The sequence below is a fragment of the Ptiloglossa arizonensis genome, chromosome 6 (genome assembly GCF_051014685.1).
Source record: "Ptiloglossa arizonensis isolate GNS036 chromosome 6, iyPtiAriz1_principal, whole genome shotgun sequence".
Classification (NCBI taxonomy): Eukaryota; Metazoa; Arthropoda; class Insecta; order Hymenoptera; family Colletidae; genus Ptiloglossa; species Ptiloglossa arizonensis.
The window spans coordinates 13,958,923-13,977,214 of record NC_135053.1 but is presented as its reverse complement, the minus strand read 5'-3'; the positions used below and the strand labels follow the sequence as shown (position 1 = coordinate 13,977,214).

Below are 18,292 nucleotides of genomic sequence, written 5' to 3'. Positions count from 1 at the left end.
TAACGGAATTTATTTCGCACCTGGTTAAACCGATGCGTCTCGCGGGTTTCGTGTTTCCCTCGGTCGCGGGATCTTCGACGTTTTAAAAGGGTAATTACAAAGCATCGCCGTGAAATTCGTCGCCGAGACGTTTTTCGCGACACGACGCTACCCCGGTGCCCGTCGTCGCCGACGCGTTATCTCGGGAAGCAACCGGACCGACGGACTGTAAATTTTACGAATATACAGGGTGGACCACCCAATTCGACTCGATATTGTTCGCAGCCGGTGAACGAATCGAAATTTTATTTTGTGAATTTTTTTCATAGTTGGTGGACGAATCGAAATTTCTTTTTTTGTGAATTTCTTTCGTACTAGGCGAGCGAATCGAAATTCATTTTGTGAATTTCTTTCGTACTACGTTAGCGAATCGAAATTCTTTTTCGTAAATTTTTTTCATATTAGGCGAGCAAATCGAAATTATATTTTGTGAATTTTTTCGTAGTAGGTGGACGAATCGAAATTTTTTTGGTGAATTTCTTTCGTACTAAGTGAGCGAATTGAAATTTATTTTGTGAATTTCTTTTTTACTAGGTGGGCGAATCGAAATTTATTTTGCGAATTTCTTTTTTACCAGGTGGACAAATTACAATTTTTTGTGGATTTCTTTCGTACTGCGTTAGCGAATCGAAATTTATTTTGCGAATTTCTTTCGAACTAGTTGAGCGAATCGAAATTTATTTTTTACTAGGTGGGCGAATCGAAATTTTATTTTGTGAATTTTTTCGTCCTGGGTGGACGAATCTAAATTTGTTGTAAATTTTACGAATACACAAAGTGGACCGACAAATTCGACTCGTTCTTTTTCATAGCCGGTGAATGAATCGTAACTTTGTCAGACGATACCGTTTCGTAGCTGTTTTGTGTTTTCTCGACCGCGATTTATATTTTTACGTTTCCTCGACCAATGCGGTCATTTTACAGCACGATGATATTTTACGTCGCGTTTACGGAATCTTTGACGTATTAAAACGATAATTAGTAAGCATTTCTATGGAAATTCGTCGCGAAGAATTTTTATTCGTTTGAAATTTCTTAAAGATGCCGACCTTTGAGTCGAAACAACGCTACTCCAGCTCGTTGGTATATTATTTATGGAAGCAACGGACCTATCGACTATAAATTTTACGAATATTCAGAACGGACCACCCAGGTCGACTCAATTTTTTTCGTAACCAAACAACGAATAAAAATTATTATTTATCGCATCGATTACGAAGAATCTCCTTAACGATGGCGTATGATTTTTTTTACATGTCTTTTTATACACAAATTGTCAAAGTTGCCTTCAACTTTCGTCCTTTGCGTAACAAATTTTATTACGTAAAAAGATGCTCGTTTTGCAGCTCATTGGATTCGTCCATATGCTTCCTACCAGCCAAGAGACAAAATTACAAAGCTACCAAAGAAGAAGATTCGACGAATTTAACGAAGATCCTTCTTTCTTTGTATCCTTTGCGATAAATGAAAATTTAATTCGTCCATTGGTCGTAAAAAAATTCAGTCGACCAAAGTGATCCACCCTTTCAAAGTAAACCTACAAAAATCAACTCCATACGAAACTCTCCTCCAGCTTGAAAATATCTCGAAATTGTTCAGAAAGTTCGAATTACTATTAACAAACAATCGTTTTCTTTCTCCGTGTACTTTTACCCAGACTAAGCTCAAAGTGTTTAAGAATCTCTTAAATGTTTTCATTATACCCCGCGCGCGATAGGGTGTTCATCGACAAAAGGAACGACACACCAAACTTGAAAAAAAAATTCAACGCGCAACGTTTCTCTATCGTGCGCTTTTAGAGGGCGTCTTACAGCCGCGATAAATAGCAGAATTTATTTCGCGACTGGTTAAACCGACGCCTCTACGCGCGCGTCGCGTTCTAACGCGTTTTACCTTGCTCGGTTTATGCACCGGCCGCATCGATGCACCGTGCACAGGCGCCGGGGATAAACAGGAGCGTTAAATACAGGGATAAACAATAATCTATTAATAGTTTAACGTAGTCTCCGTGTACTCGCGCTTGGAAAATGTCGCGAAACCGTGGTAAGGAACCCTGTCGCTCGATTTCTTTCCCGTTTCGAACACCGTGACCGTAGACCCCTTTGCTCTAAAGATGGTCGAAAGTGGCCGAGTAAAAGATTCGAAATCCTTCCGGCGCGAAGGTTTAAAGACGTTGTAAAACACCGAAGGAGATCGTCGAGCAGAGCCCGGAAGAAAGGACATTCCCGACCTTGTCCCTCTGACCGAGATCTCCCGCCCCGAGACACGATGTTAAAAGAGAACCGTGCCCTTTGAAGGATCCCACGGGCAGGAGGCTCTCCCATTGGCACGGTGACCTGCAACGACTCTCGATCGTAAAGGTCCTTCCACGGTAGCGAAGATTTACCGACGTCGTAAATTACTCGCGAAGACGTCGCGAAGAAACTAACGAGAGGTCTTAATAAGGGTCGATTTCTTCTCGAAGGGACGAGTCGAGATCCTCGACGAACGAGGTTGCGTAAACCTTACACGATCCGTATTGAAATTGTAATTTCAAAAATTGAAAAAAAAGTACGAAATGAAACTCGTTGAATGTGAACGTTGAACATATTACGCGCGCAAAATATTCAATTGTCTTTACGCGAACAAAGAAACACCGGACGCGATCGCGTAGATTCGTGTGGTTGTATAATACACGATGCAGTTTCGTACGAGAAAATGGACGAGAATACTCGATATCGAAACGAAACGAAATGGAATGAGAGTTAAGAGAACGCTTCGGACGCTGCAGTTGTCGCACTTACGAAAATCTTTCCAGCAAAGTGCTAGCCATTCCTCGTCCTCTTCTTATCTGTAACAATCTCTTCCCTCGCGATTGTCTCCGTTACTGATCTTCCTCGATAAAAGACGCAGGGTCCAAGTACCGCTGAAAATCCACCATCTGTGCAAAAACCGACCACCGAAAGGGATCTAGGTTCGCGAGGAGGATCGTACTTTCGGAACGATCGGACCCGGATGACGAAAAAAAGCTCTTACTCCGGTTGTTCCGGCACGTCGTCGACACACTGACCTTGTCGATGGTTCCGCGCAGGTCTCGTCCCCTCCGACGATAACCTATACCTTGTTCCTGCGGTAGCGAAGATTTACGGGAGTCATAAAGCACTAAAAACGGTTACCACGGTAAGTTCGGCCGACACGGCAGTTTTATTTGCGCCCATACTTTCGTCGACGACGACGTCGGGGGCAGTGGGGGCGGTGCAGAGTCTCCGTCGTATCGTCGAGCCCCGAAACGTACAAAAGTAACAATGAAACGCGCGATTTCAGCCCTGTTCGCGCGCGCGCGCGCGCGCGCACGCCAGCAACGAAAACTTTTCCCGCGCTGCCCCCACCCATCTCTCGACCGAGCGAGTCTCCCGCGCGAAACTTTTCGCGAACACTTCGTGCCTCTTATTCCCTGCCAGGACGCAGACGCGATATATTTGCCAGACCGACGACGAACGAACTCCAACGGTGCTTCTTCTTTCATAAATAAGAATGAGCTTAGCCTCCTCTCGTGCCTGTATTTGTCGTTGCCTGGCGAAGCAGCGGACGGAAACGAGGAACCGGGAAACATCGAATTGGAAAAGTCCTCGTGTCTGTTGCTGGAGGTGGTGTGCGCGATTATAGGATATTTTTCTTTTTTTTCTTCTTTTTTTTTTCTTTCTTTCTATTTACCAACGAACGAGTTTCGACGCGAAATGGCCGATCGCGTCTCCGGAGGATTTGCGCATCCGTCGAACGACGAATACGAATTTTTCCTCGCGGCAATGGTTCATCGTTTCATTTATCCTCGACGAGTGTACGGAGTTTCGCGTTTCGGGAAATTTTGACACCCTGCAAACGATTCTGCTTTCGGTTCGAACCGGCTGTTTAATTCTATCAACGCATTTGCACCGCCAACCGCTCGCTCCACCAGGGTCTGTTTAATTTTCGTTTTTAGTTCATCTCGTCGCAGATAATGCGATAGAGTATGTAAAACGACGCGTTTGTAACAATTAAATGCAAACGTTTGCAGTACCCTACGTTTCTTTTCGGCGAATACGTCGGTCCATTGCTAAGCGATCTTCTTCTCGAAATGGACGCATATTTTGCAAGTTTGTTTTCATAAACACCGAGTGTTCGAAAAGAGTGGAAAAATATGGAAGATTGAAACGTAAAAATATTTTCTCGACGATGGAAAATGGACTTGGATCGTTCTCGTCGCGAATACTCGTTTCGTTGTTTTTTTTCTCGCGCGTCAAAAATAATTTGTAAATTTCAGCGGTAGGTGTACATTTTTCAGGATCGCGGGGTCTGAACTCGGAACGTAAATTCGCGGTTGGAAAACACGAGTGGGCGTTCGGTCTTCATAAAAATGAATAACAACAACTGCCGTCTTTGTTCCAGCATACGTTTTACGTTACATTAGTCGCGTCGCGTTTTACGACACGTGTAAGTGCGCGTTAAATTTCGTTTAAACGGCGAAGGTTAAAATATAAAATAAATAACTGGTGCGTGGTGCCATCCTAGACGCTATGTACAGTTAGGAGCTAAGGTTGCTCGTTCCTGGGAACCATCCCTGTGCGAAGAACTCGCGTCGAGAGACATCGATTTTCCTCCGAAACACGTTTCGATGTCGTTGAATAATTGCAACGATATTTCCGCGACGAAAGAAAACAATACACGTACACTGCACGATGCGCCCTAACGCGTTAACTCGCTCGGTATCAATCGTTACATCCTTCTGTACCCGATACCTTTTTAATATCCTTTAATGTCATCCGATGCTCTATCCAATCTGGCGCACCGTTAAAATAATTGCTGCACCGAAGTTACCGAAATTGAAGTGCATCGGGAAAATACGATAATATTCGCGTAAATCTCCACTCGTGATAAAACAAACATCCCTAAAATTGCAACCTTTCGTAACGATACTATCCTCCCAAAATTCATACGTTGACCTCGCGAAGAAACTCCACACCCTGTTCACACTCCCATTACGCACACTAATTCTCCGTAACCCTACCGATGCTAACAGTTACTAGACTCACCCGTATAAATTTTCAATCGATTCGCAACTTTGAAAAACATTACCTACTCCACTTATCCTCACGATTACAAAATTTCTTCGTTTCTCCAATTTCATCGTATCGTTCCACGTTGCACTCTGCGATACGAGGATACCAGGGCGACCGATCGCTGAAAATTGTGTTGAAATTTCACATTCGGATCTCTATCGTGCGTACGGTAACATACGGGCGAATCCAGCATATGAAAAGTGTCGTCTTACCGACTCTCAGGTGTAGGCTCGTCGTCGCTCATCCGGGACGTGCGTGTGGCTGAAAACTCGGGACCGTGGAAGAAACGGGTAGACTCTCGTCGCGGTGATTTTTTGCCGTTAATGAAGCTGTCGTTGGTTCCGGGTTAGTTGCGAAACGGTCGAGCATTAGCGAGTTACCCGACGCGGGAGAACGAGCGGTGCTCTCTGGCTTGCACCGCGACAGCGCAATTACAATAAACCGCTGGCGTCTCGCTACCGGTGCGCCACCGTTTGTCGAGGTTTGGTCGTCGTTTCACCTTCCTTCGGTCCTCTCCTTTCTACACGATTCGAGCGTGTTCTCGGTCCGTCCGCGGCGGTAGGTCGAACGCTAAGCTTCGCGCTAGGCGCGGCGCGGGCTCGAGGCTTAAATTAAATCCGGCTAATGTAACCGTCGGGTATATTAGATCTCTTGTCTGCGGGCGCGTGTCCTTCCCCTTTTGCGCGCCGGTGGAGAGGATCGCTCTGCGGAACGGAGACGACGAGAAGCGAGTTGGACGGAGAAATCGTCCGGTGAACCTACCGGAGGAATCTCCGGATCCTCTTGCGCGTACGGTGTCGGTAAAGGGTCGGTGGCAATCACCGGTTAATTCGTACCACGGGTGTTCCTTTTACCGCGTTGGATCCTCTTCGTCGCGACGCGTCGACCGATACGAACGCGGAGAGGAAAAAAGAGGAACGGTGAAACGAAGAACGAACTTTCTATCGATGCGAGAAGAGAGAGAGAAAGAGGGAGAGGGAGAGAGAGAGGAAAACGCGAAAGGAAGAAGGAACTTTCGCGCGACCGATGCGAAGAGAGAAGAAAAGACGAAAAAAATGAACCTCGCGATCGATGCTCGCGGAGAAGAAACGAAAAACGAAGTTTCTCGCGACCGATACGAAAAGGGAAGAAACGAGAAACGAACTTTCTCGCGATCGATGCACACGGAGAAGAAACGAGAAATAAACTTCATTGAGAGCAATGCACACGGATGAAACGAAAAACGAGTTTCTCAGCGATCGGTGCGCAGAAAACAGAAACGAGGGACTATTTTTCTCGGGACCGATGCGCACTGAGGAGAAACGAACGAACTCTCTTGAAACCGACGGAGAAAGGGAATAAACGAAAAATAAACTATCTTGCAACCGACTAAGAAAGAAAATAAACGAAAAACGAACTGTCTTCAACCAACGAAGAAAGAGAAAAAAAAAAACGAAAAACGATCTTTCTTGCGACCGGTGCCAAAAGAGGAAAAAGCAACAGACGAACTCCCTCGCGACCGATATATTAAAGAAAAAAGAACGAACCCCTTTGCGCCCGATGCACACAACGAAGAAACTAAAAAGCAAATCTTCTCATGACCAATGCACACAACGAAGAAATTAAAAAATTAATCTTCTCGCGACCGATGCATACAACGAAGAAACTAAAAAGCGAATCTTCTCGCTATCTATGCACACAACAAAGAAACTAAAAACGAAAACATTTTTACCAATAGGGGAAGAAATTCTCCCAGAAACCGCATCTTTGTCGCCTCCACTAATTCCTCTTTTGAAAGTTTGGTAAGATCGCGCGCTTTTCGCGTTTCCGCGAAACAATCGTACGTGCTCGCGCGCGCACAAACAGGAACTCGTCGCGAAAGATTACTCCGAAAGAGAGAGACAGAACGCATGAGAACGAAACGGAGAGGAAGAGGGATCAAAGAGAATTCGGCGAAGACGGCGACGTTGTCTCCCCGACATCGGATGCTCTCCGATCGAATCGCTAATTAGCCCTCGCTTTCGGCGAACTCTTTGAGTCGAGTGGCTGCTGCTTCTCGACCACCCCCACCTCCGCCCCCACTTACCCCTTTCCAACCGGTAATACATTCGGATCGAGTAAATCCACTTTAAGGCTCGTCGCGCTACGCGGCATCGGGAACTTCGAGGAACAAAGTTGTCCGAAACGATTAATCGTGTTTATTTCTCGATTGGCGCGGAAATGGATTCGATCCAGGAGAGAGTTTCAAAGAACGCGGGAGCTTGTTGCGCAGCACAGTGCTCCGAAGGCGGAAAAAATTCAATTTTTTATACCTTGAGAAACGAATTTTTACTTAATCCTGTTTCGTAGTAGGATAATTGATACACGAAAATTGATAAAAATTCTTGACAAATTTCTTACAGTTTGTGAGAAATGTAATGTCGAAGTTGGAGTACAGAATCGATGCTACTTCTAGAGGAAGAGAAACGTTAAGGTTGCAAGTAATGGACAATTTTTAATGAAAAAAAGTTTTAATAATTTAATTATATACATATTTTAATAATTGATTGGGTAATAAATCTTAGAGACATCAATTTTTCATTTAAATGTCAGATTCTACACTTCGATAGTACGTGATTAAATGTTTAAACAAATGGATACTTTTTTCTTGAAAATAATTAGTTTCAACGTTCTCTTCGACTATAACTCAAACTCTTATTTAGTTTTGGGTACACCATTTTGTTTTAATCGTATATTTATTATCTTCCTGAATTCAGTCTACTAATTCGTAATAAATAAATTCGATGAGTAAATTTTTCTTACTTACGGTCGATTAGAATGGCATACGAGATTGTCTCTGGAACGAAAGAAGATTGGTTTACCACCTTGGCAGAGACAATCTACTCCATTGAGAATCTAGGGCAACCTTTATCTATACTTGTACACGATTCACAGATAGATATTATTCATAGGTGTCTTCTTTCGTGAAATCTCCGAAATCAATAAACGACGTTAAAAAAATTATAAAAAAAATTTCGAAAAACCACGAACAAAAAACCCTTCGCGTGTATTCGATCATTCCAAGCAGAACCTTCAGGTGTACCCGAAGATTTCGATTATGAAACACGATGGTTAATCATCGAGTATCGTGTATCGCGAGCACGAGGAAAGACGCTCGGCGTCGCGACGTTACGCGAAACGAGGCTACGCGTGGTATCGATTCTTAATACTTGTCAGGTTGTTATACATACAACGAACGCGGAGGTATTCCACGGTGTACTCTGGGGCGCCGTAAACATTAATCCGTATCTGGACGTTTCGCGCTGCCCTCGCTCGCGATCGAGCGACCCGAAACTGGCTACCGACAAGACACAATATCTCACAATTCTCCCGATTTTATGGGCCTTTGGGGCTACGACGCCGATAAATCTTAGTGAACGATGACGGCTCGAGAATTGATCAGCGCGGGATTAAGAATCCGGCGAGAAACCCGCGATTAATGTCGCCTCGGTTCCCCTCTGTCGCGTACTTTATGTACGTAATTTTTACATCGACGATGTGCGTGGATCCACACGACGATCGACCCACCCTCTTCGATCTTGGGGACAGTTTGCGCGGGATCGTCCCCCGAGCGTGTCCATATGTCCGCTCGGTCGACCTTAACCACTTCGCGCTGAAATTCGTGATTACGTTGAATTTTATCCAATGATCTCTGTACAAAATAAAGAAATAAAATCCTATCGTTAGAAATTGAATTTGCTTATTCCAAATTATTGAAACAAGGTCAAATGTGTTCTTCAGTATAGAAAAATAAAGGTAAAACAATCAGTAGAAACTTCTCGACAAATGGAGCACCAATTTGTATTTTGTACACTGTGGATAGAGTCGGGAACGAAAGACGAACTGTGGACACCTTGGCAGGGTATCTACGTCAAGTTTCGGGTCGTCAAACTGGCAACGCATTCGATAAATTTCCAAAGGAATCTCGTTTGCGTTCGAACCACACTCGCATCACCTCAGAGTCTAGTAGCCAATGGGGCCCGTTTCAGGAGTCGATCGTACGTTGGAAAACAACGAAAAACGTTCATAGGGAGATTCGTGGTAGCCTCGGGAACGCGACAGTGAAAATGACAATGGAAACGCGAAAAAGTCGAACTAAAGATCGAGAAAAGGTAAATTGCGATCGAAAGGTTCGAGAAGACTCGTCGCCGTGACCAGTTGAATTTCAATTCGAGAAGTTCACGAGGCGAATCGATCGTGCCGGGATTCCCGTTCGATCGTTCGAAACGTAGCGCGCGCGGTCCGTAGGAGCGCGAGTCTCTAACCCAAGGTAGCTACGCGCGCGACGTAAGTCCGGCCGCTTAATTAAGCGTGCGCGAGTGTACGCGACCCTACTCCCCGTTCCGTCACCCTCACCCTCCCGTCCACCCCCGTGCCCCTCGGTGACCCGCGCGGGTTGGAAAAAAGATCAATAAAATCCCTAGTCTACGGGCGACCGCATTCATCGGCCACCCCATTTCTACAACATATTTTGCAACCTCACCCTCCGAAGCAAACCAGGGGCTCGCCTGTACCCCCACCTCGGTCTCACGGAACGGACCTCCCTCTACGGTGGCCCCACGTGCTCGTTTCTCCCCCACTCGTCCCGACGTTTCGTCTCCCCGCTCGAAGGGGGCGCCGTGAGTGCGAGCGAGAGGGGTTGGAGGCCCGTAGCCCGACCAGCGTTGGGAGTTTACGGGACCGCCGCCAGGTGGCGACGCGTTCACGCGAGGAAGGGAGACGCGTCGCGAGTCGAACGCGAACCGACTGCGCGCCCGATCCCGCGACCGGAGCGAGAGAGCCTCTGCGTGCGCGCTCCCCTTCCCCCTCTCTCTCGCGCTCCTCGGCGCCCCTCTCGGGGCTCTGGCTTCTCTCCATCGAGCAACTGGAGGTTCTCGTCAGGCTGTCAGTTAGTGCCGTGGCGCCGTGACGGTACGGTGTTTTGGTTAGGTACGTCGTTGTTTGTACGCTCGGGATCGTTTCGCCCTCGCGTGAACGCGTGTCTCCCGGTGCACACTACTCGAACGGGGATCGTCGATCCGCGCGGGACCGATCGCCTACGTCCCGTGAACGCGAACAATTCGGTGGTGATTACTCCCGATCCCCGAATACCCACGTCGGAGTGACTGGAAAAAAGTGCGCTGGTTGTTTCTTATCGTTTCTTTCGATTTTACGGGGAAAAAAAAAAAAAAAAAAAAAATTAATAATAATAATCCCCCCACCCCCGGATCTCGACGAAGATCGCGCGGGACCTGTACCAGTGCGCGATCGTGCATGTAACCGTGTAACTCGAGTAAAGGTGCATCGGTGGTGGAGTCCCGGGTACGCGTATCTCGGCCACCCCGCGTCGAGATCGCTGTGAAAAGGCGGGAAAAGGAGGAACACCGGAGAGGATCGTCCATTCGTCGGGCTGTGATCGATGATTTCTTACGTGCTGTTCGGTGTGTGCGCGTTCTATTCCTGATCGACGGTACGCTGAGTACCCGGTGCGATAACCAAGGTGAGCACTCATTTCGATAACGTCCCGCCGGACCGTACCGTACCGGGCCGGGCCGGGCCGGGCTGGATCGGGCGCGCGGCAACCGTGAAAAGTGACGTTACACGGGGCGGTTGAGCCGCCGCCGACGCCACGTGAACCGTGGGCGCCGGGACGCCTCGCGAAACGACCGACTCTGCTACCGTTGTGTTGTCGCGCGACGGACGACGCTCTGCCGCGTCTCGTTCCCCGGTAAGCTCGAGAAATTGTTCATCGCGACAGGGGACCTGTTTTTCTTCCTCACTCGGTACTCGGAGATCCATCCGAGACATTGTGAACGTTCGATCCACCTGATGCCCGATTATCGCGCGTTTCTCCCTTTCACGAAGGGCTCCACTCGTTCACGGAAGAAGAGGTCACCCCTCTCGCGGTTAATCTCGATCGCTGGTATCGTCCGTAGTTCTCCGGAACGTGCGAGTCGTCGAGGGGACCCACGTTTAATCCGATTTATCGTTGGAAAGCCGACGGCCCGTACCGAAATCTGATTTCGATTCTTCGTGGAACGCGTCACCGGTGGCCCCCGTGGCACCCACCGAGTCGAGTGACGTTTTCACGTTTCTTCGGGGGTAGGTAGGAAGAAACGATCACGGGATAACATCGATTAATCCGTTAAGCATCCGTCTCTCTCGCTCTCTTCTCGTGAGAAATCGAAAGAGGGCGAACGAGACAGGGACGAGAATAAGGTGGATTAGCGACGGAAGAGACCCTCGATATCGTCCTCGGAGGGCATCTCTGTCCCCGTTGGTGGCTGGCACGCGAGAGAGGGAAAACCCCGGACAAATGAAATTTCGTCGTGGCAAATTGTCCGAAAGCGACGCCGCAGAAATCAGCCCGACGATTAACACCGGGGGATCTCTTAAGACTTGCTAATTTCCTGCCCGGAGCGTTCCTTTCGTTCGGGGTGGTTAATATCGGGAAAGAGGAGGCGAGGGACCGTCCGTTAACGGAGCGATCCGTTTGCCCTCGGTGTACGATCTTTCGAATCGCGAGGCGGAAACTTCTTTCGTTGAGCGTGTCCCGTTTGGCCGGCAAGCAACCCCCGTTCATCGACGACACCCTCGGGATACTTGTCACGTTCGGGAGGAGCGCTCGCACCGGTGGCGAGCCAGCGAAATGACGCAACAGGCAATGACGGACGAAAGAGAAAGGGGGCACGGACCGGCGGAATTGGAAGCGGTCCAAGCGTGCATCGAATTCGCGAGAACAGCCGTGAACGAGGATCGGGAATCTCTTGAACGGGGAGCCGTTTCTTTTTCTATTTTTTTTTCTTTTTTTTTCCGTCGCGCGGTAAACTTACTTTTACGGCGTAGAAATCGCTTGGATTCGTCTCGTCTCGTCTCGTCTCGTCTCGTTTCGTCTGGTCTCGGTCGCCGCGAGCGCGAGAGGGTTGGTGGGGGGACGCGCACATCCGATTTCCAGTGGATTTAAGCGCAGTCAGGAAAGTAGGTTTTGAATATTGATGAACCGTGGTATGAATATATTCATAAGACTAACAGTTTATTTCTGCACTCGAGTCGATTCGCCTCGCATTGATCAATCGCCGCGGAGAGTTCGTGGAAGCGGGGTCGCTCGTTCGTTTCGCTCGTTCGCTCGCTCGCTTACGCTCGCGCGCGGTTAAATTCGAGCGATTAATATTCGTAGGTAGCCGGTGTGCCCCCGTGCCGGTGCGTCGTCGTGGAACTTCTTTCCGTCGGAAATCCTGCCCGCCGAGAATACGCTCTTTCTTTCTCTCGGTCTCTCGGTCTCTCGGACGAGTCGGCGATGACTTATTCGCTCCGGCTGTTCGAGGTCGTTTCAGCATCGCGTATGCGCGACCTTTCGTCGTCCGCCTCGCGGCGCGTCTTCATTACGAAAGGGGATGGAGGAAGGTGGAGAGGAAGGAGGAAGGGGACCTCTTACGAATTTTACGAGGAGTTCTCTCCTCCGAGGTTTCGCCGACGGATAGAGGGGGTCCGTACGGTGCAGAGCGAGAGGGCACGCGTCGTAACTTACCGGCTGGTTTATTATTAATAACCGCGACGACAGTTTCACGAGCGGCACGAGGAGAAACAGGGAAGAGAGTTTAAAAAAAAAAACGAGCGAGAACGAGGATTCTCCGTGGCCCGAAGGAAGGACACATCGACGTCGATTCGAGGGAATCGATAAATTTTCGTCGAGACGCGAACGGTTCGGGTGGCGGTCGTCGAAATAATCGAAATGCTAATTATTCATTTGCATAATTAACGCGAGCGCGATAAAGCGACCCGCGGCGAGCCGTGAGCGGTCCCGCGTGCCATCGAAGATTAACGGTAGCCCTTCCCGCTCACCCTCCGCGCGACCATCCCCGTTAACGTTCATTTTGAATATTAACTCCTCGGAAATGAACGCGCGCGATCGTTCGACGATTCGTGACGCTACAACGCGAGTTCGAGCCCTCGTTTCGATGGACGCGACCTCGCGTGCGGTTACTCGTCGCGTTTTCAACGATTTCGAAAGTTGAGCCGACCTTACGGATGCAAATCGACCTTACAACCCCGCGTACTCCGGATTGGAACGCGATGGAAACGGTTCGTCGCGTGGTGAACGCGGCTGCCATCGGTGAGTGTTCTCGAAACGAGCGAGATTCTCGAGTTCGCCTTTCTGTGTCCTCGATCGGGATCGCGAATTTTTTACGGTGCTCTTAGATCGAAGGAACGCTCGCGACGACCCGTTTACGCTCGATTTACGAAAAATCTCGCGTACCTAGAGCGAGAACACCCTCCATTTGGCCGATGTAATCGATCTTCGGTTTGAGTTCCTCGTCGCGCGGAACGACTGACCGAGAGAACACTGCAACGGTACTCTTTCCGTGGGATGGAACGTTTGTTGTTATTCTTACTTTTCTTTTGGGAACATTCGGGGAACCGTCGGGACTTTTTCCGCGCAATTCGTCGTTCTTGTCTTTTATTACGAGTGTTAGAGCAAACGATTGTGCGGATTATTGAAACGACGAGTCGGAGAACAGTGGTCCGGAAAGTGACGTTTTGAGATACTTGCGAAAATGGATTGTTCGCACTCGTTAAATTGGAAAGGAGCGCAGGGTACTCTTTTCTGCACTATTCTCGATTCTAACCCGTAGTTCTATGCATTTTGCGTACGGTTTGATATCCGTTTTCTTGTAAACGATATATAAAAGAACAGTGGTACCACGTTTCGAGATACTCGGAGAAATGGATTTTTTGCACTGGTTAAACGGAAACACGAATGCGAGGTACTTCCTTTGAACCTGTGCTTTTGTGCATTTTACACTTAGATTGGTAAATTTATACAACACGGATATAGGATACTTCTCTTGCACCGTTCTTAACTTTCATTCACATTTTGCACGTGGTATTTAAGAATAGTTAATTTCACAATTGTATTGTTCTTCGACTCCTCGATTCGGTTCTTCGATCGAAAAAACGTCACGGTGCAAGATACAGAAACGGAGAGAGGAATCGCCATTGGAAATACAAGGGGGACGACCCACGATTTTCGTAAGAAAAATCTCGAATTCGATTTCGAACGTTTCCTCGCGATTGGAGTAATAATCGCAACGTCGAACGCGGAAACTTTCACGTTGATTTCGCGTCATTTTATCCCTCCTTTGACCACCAATGGAGGAATAACCGTGACGGTACACCGAACGATAAAAATGCTTTAACCAGCGTTCTTTCCACACGGGATCCGTTTTCCTCGCGGCAAGAATGCCAGTTTATGGCTAGATAGCTATTAATCGGCGTCGTGATTTCCTCTCCTCTCGCGCGAGCAGCATCCGTCGGAGTTCGTATCCTATCCATTATCCTACTTGCGAACGATGCTCGGTGTTTGACAGATTTATCGGGTGAACTTCTTTTTTCATCGTCGAATTACCCGACTTTTGTAACAGGAGAGAAGACGACGCGTCTCGTTTCGTTGATCTATCGCAAGATCGAACGAATTACATTTTTCAGACGAGAAAATATTTGCGCGAGCTCTGTACAAGATCGGAGATACTTCGATCGAAATGAATACTTTCGATTCGTCTGATTTCTTTCGTTTTGCGTCTACAGGATCGGATTATTATTTTCTTTTTTTTTTTTTTGGAAATGAACGAGAATTGAAATTCACTCGATACCGATCCACCGGTATGGTGTGTCTGTCAATTTTACGATAACGTGACTTGTGGTATCGTTGGGAGGTTTAATCGCGAATATTTATTATTTCCATATGGTAGCGCTTGGAATAACTCGCAAACGTACGCGTGTGTTCCAGTATGCAGCACGGGGTCACGATACGCGAAATATTTCATTCGTTTCCTTATTTCGTACGAAAGAATTGCGCCTTGATGTACCACGAGCTGTTCGAGACGCGTCAGCTTGGACGATATTTAAATTTCGACGACACGTATTCGCGAGATGGTGCGTTCCGAAGACAAAAGCAACGCCATCGACGTTCAGAGTGACGAAGACGAAAAATGTTCACCGAAGGGCAATCAAAGAAAGTACATAATTCGAGTCGAAAGAAGTCTTTAACTTTGGATTAGTTTTATTCGCGCGAGGGGTTTTTCTCCTTACTCCGTATTTCTCTTTTTACAAGGCTACTCGCGAAAAATGCTACAACTTCGTAAAACATAAACATGTTTTCTCGGGTTTACCGTCTACTTCCAAACTCCCTATCGAAAGTGTCGTTCGTCCAACCTACTGGCACATAAATTTTTATTTCATTTATACGAGAACGTTTCGCGTCTCTCTTCGAAAACACATTGTCCGTGCGAATGTTATTTACTTACTGTTACGTAACGTTAATATTACTCAAAAACAAATTCCCGAATATATCTATTCAATAACTGCCAGCGCTAAAGCGAAAAGACAGAACGCAAGTACGTACCAAGACAATTTGTATTAATTACACGCGAACGTGGCAGACGTCGCAATTGGTGGTCAATTTCCGTGTTCCAACAACAACGATGGAACTGCAATTGCGACAGTTTGACGCGTTTCTTCGATACGAGCACCAGCCCCCGCGATTCGTTTCAACGCACACGTAGCCTCGACAAAGCTCGTCGAGCCATCGAATTTATACCCGAGAGTTTCCCCTGCGACGATCGGAAGTAAATAGCGCGCGAAGCAGCGACAATGGTGCGCAAAACGCGAGACGAGAGCGGATAAAAGTCCGAGAGGGCATCGAGTCGGACGCGTCGGCACGCGTCGCTCGCCACGCGAGGCGTAAATCGTTCACGGTCAATTTCCGCGAGCGGGTTCCCCCGGGGGCACGGATAACCGTCTCGTCGAGCGAATCCTTGGAGTCCTCGCCACGGTGCCGGTTTCCGCGTCGAAACGCACGAAAACGAAACAGCGGGCGGGCGCCCTAAGGCACCGCGACGGTCCCGCGTCAACGAGAATATATCAGGCAGCTGCAGCCGCGGACGAATTCAAAGGCTGTCGAGGGGTCTCTCTGCACCTGATTGCCGGACATCCATCTACCCCCACCCGGCGCGGAAGGTGTAGCGGACGCCGCGGGAATTCGGGCCCTCCGCGCGAACCACCGCGCAGCTTAGCTCGCGCAACCAGCACCGGCGCAAGCGCGGACCCACCGACGGATGCGTATAATGGCTTTCTAATTGCACCGCGGCTGATTTCGCGCGAGACGAGCCAGACGAGCGAGACGAGCGAAACGAAGCACCGCGAAAAGGAAAGCAGAGAAGAACCGCCGCCTGGTGGGGGAAACGTCCGAGAGAGCTCTCAACGAATAGAAAGTCGTTGCGGGAGAACCCGCGTGTCGTCGTGGGCGAGAATTAACGGGGAAATTGAGTCTTGTAACTCCGTGATCAAATTGCCGATTCATCCCGTCGCGCGACGCGCCCGGTTTTTCGCTGTTTCGGGGAAACGGAGATTGGGTCCGAGCGAGACGCCGGATTTAAATTCACACCGCGACTTCCTCCACCGCGTACAGACTCCGGTTCTTCTTCGGGAGGGGGGTGGGTGGCCCGCGAACTTAATATTGTGCGACTCGTTCGGGGGTGAATACCAACAAGTTCGTCGCGGGATATTACCCCGCTGCGAAATAATTAGAGGAGATACTGCCCGAAGATGTCGTTCTCCTCTGGATGGACATTTTGGGCCGTGTTCGGGGGAACGTGGGAAGATCACGCTCGATCGACGATTACTTTCCGATGTGTGCTCTCTGTACCACGCTCGTTGCGTTTACAGCAATTCGGGAGCAAACGAGATGAGAATGAACATTTTAAAAGGATGTAGGACCCCGAGTGGTCAACCTCGATTACAACTTCTTCAGGACGATAGCGTATAGGTTCCTAATGGTACGCGTTGTTCGATCGAGCGAAAATAGTTCCTGCCAACTTAAGCGATGTCAAGTTAATCGACGTTCGAGAAACTTTGCATCGACGATGCGTCAAAATGTTTAGAGGATAACCGTAGCTATCGATGACAAACTTGATCAATGGTTCTTGGGGGAGACGATCAGTTTTATTGGCAGTCCTCCGTCCATAGACCCTCAAAGTGTCCAAACAAGATTCAGATTCTTACCTGAGGTAGACTTCAGGTACAGGATCGTCTACGGGTACGCGATCGACGTATCGAAGATTACAGTATCGAGCCTAGTTACACCGTCCGATAAAGAGTACTCTGTTGGTGTACAGTACTGTCATAGAAAATCCCCAATCGTAGGAATGCACAGTGACGTTAGCCTTAGCACATCGCGCGTGGTTACATCCGACCCGAGAGCATGAATCATCGCGAAAGCGCGATAAGAACACCGACCCGTTTAAAATCGTCGATCTCGCGAGGAAGACGTTCAACAACTTTTCCTCCCCCCTTGTCGGTCGCTGCGCTGTCGAGGACCTCGACGTTGTCGCGTGTGGCTCGGAGATGGGTGTGTGTATGTGGGTGGGGGGGTGTAGAGGAGCATAACTCTCGCTTAATAAAGTAAGAATGCCGGGCTACGACCCCGCGGCCCGACCGCAAAAGTGGTTTAATCGTCGGGATATCGCGGGGGACCAAGGGTGGCCGGTTGCGAGGCGCAACGATTAGCGGCGATTTCTGCGGTCGCGGACCATTTGTCAGGGCCGGTTTTAAGCGAGGTTGCCTTTAAACGAGCGTTGTTGCCCTATAATGCTCGGCAACGATTCTTTATACGAGTCGCGGAATCGATTCTACGGCCCGGTTAAACCGATCATAAATCCGAACGGCTTAGACTTAACGCAAGTGGCGAGGAGAAACCAGAAAAGAGAAAGAGAGAAAGAGAGAGAGAGAGAGAAAGAATCTCACCCCTGTCTCGCTTCAATTTTAAACGATAACACCCCGAACCCTCCGTCTTTCGACCTCCCCGTCCCCCCGGCGAAGGACCTCCTTGGTCCTGTTCGTCGAAGAAAAGCAGCGCTGGAAGTCAGGGACAACAGAGGGATAAAATATGCAGGACATAATGCTACCTCCTGAGGGATACACCTGACGTAGGAGACTCGCCGTAGACTGTACCGAATATATCCCTCCTCGAGGGATAAGCGGGGCCGGCCAATAATTCATTCTAAATACTTGTATGCTAATAACGATGCTGCGTTGCAACGAAAATTTACTATTCCCAAGCGTTCCCTCCGCACGCTCTCTCGCTCCGGCTCGTGGCCATCCCTCTTCTTTTCTTCTCTTTCCTC

General features: G+C 48.5%; 1 protein-coding gene across 3 annotated transcripts in view; it reads left to right on the top strand.

Moving 5' to 3' along the window:
* Positions 1–10,032: 10,032 nt before the first annotated feature.
* The window catches only part of LOC143148084 (discoidin domain-containing receptor 2), a 199,761-nt gene continuing 191,501 nt past the window's right edge, over positions 10,033–18,292 (top strand). For all 3 annotated transcript variants that reach the window (XM_076313992.1, XM_076313991.1, XM_076313990.1), the window contains exon 1: positions 10,033–10,611. The gene's annotated coding sequence lies outside the window, so the exon portion shown is untranslated. The remainder of the gene's footprint in view (positions 10,612–18,292) is intronic.